Source organism: Pinus tabuliformis, chromosome 6 (genome assembly GCF_031772625.1).
Source record: "Pinus tabuliformis cultivar Carrire ecotype Pingquan chromosome 6, CPIR1, whole genome shotgun sequence".
Lineage (NCBI taxonomy): Eukaryota > Viridiplantae > Streptophyta > Pinopsida > Pinales > Pinaceae > Pinus > Pinus tabuliformis.
Window position 1 is genome coordinate 1,712,863,056 of NC_142292.1, and position 1,092 is coordinate 1,712,864,147.

The following is a 1,092-nucleotide window of genomic DNA, read 5'->3' on the forward strand; positions in this document are numbered from 1 at the left end:
TCTTAGAATTATTAAAATGTCACTAATTTCTACACCCACCCCATAGAGGGAGGAACAAATGCTAAAATAAATTCCCTAATTTATGGAAATATCATATATTTTGAGGTAACTATACACCAAGATATCCAACAACAAAAGGCATAATGGGCGGGACAAATGACCAAACAACATCATTGCTACTCCAATTTACCTTTTTTTCAATATCATGGTCAACTACATTTTCATTACCTATCAGTGATATACCTATTAAACATCATTTTTCATTATTATAGACACTATGACCTATAGGTTCATTGTCCACATCTTCAAGTGTCATGAGGTTTCCCTATGTCTCTATGTATTCCATCTAAGCATTTGTGTCTATTAATGCTTCACTGCTTCTTAAACTTGCATACCATTTTAGTGGGTGAGCACAATTTTGATAGGAGGGTTCCACTCTTCCTACCCTATTCCCCACATGGATGGATGGGGAAAGCACATCATGTTTAACTTGAATGAGTAAAGCATATATATAGCATTTTTTTAGCGGAGACAGGATTTGAACCTGTGACCTCAAGGTTATGAGCCTTGCAAGCTACCAGACTACTCTACTCCGCACCATTGATTTATATCATAATCAGAATGGGTACATAAAACAATAATGGGATATAGTACCCCTATCCCTATATAGGGATAGGGGTACTATATCCCATTATCACAAGAAACTTCAATTACTTTTTTCTTTTCCTACCAACTCGATTTTTTTATCCCGGGCAATAAACATGCGTGGGCCATCTCACGGAGTATGTGTCCGGACAATCCAAAGTCTCGATAGTTGGATCTAGGTCTTCCAGTCGAAGAACAACGTCGATGGAGACGTGTAGGTGCACTATTACGTGGTGAAGATTGCAATTTTCTATGAATTTCCCATTTGTCATCCAATGAAAATCATATCAAAATATTGTTTTTAAAATAACATAAAACATAGATACATTTTGAACTAGTAAATAGAATTAGCATGATAATTGTATTATATAACAACTATGCTCCAAATCTTTGTAATGTTGAAAATGTAGTTCTTCTAGTCACTCTTTATATAAGTAACTATGTTGC

At 35.2% G+C, this 1,092-nt stretch overlaps 1 non-coding gene across 1 annotated transcript; it reads right to left on the reverse strand.

Moving 5' to 3' along the window:
• Positions 1-522: 522 nt before the first annotated feature.
• Positions 523-597, reverse strand: TRNAM-CAU (transfer RNA methionine (anticodon CAU)). The gene has a single exon. It is a non-coding gene; the product is annotated as a tRNA-Met (tRNA).
• Between the last annotated feature and the right edge of the window lie 495 nt (positions 598-1,092).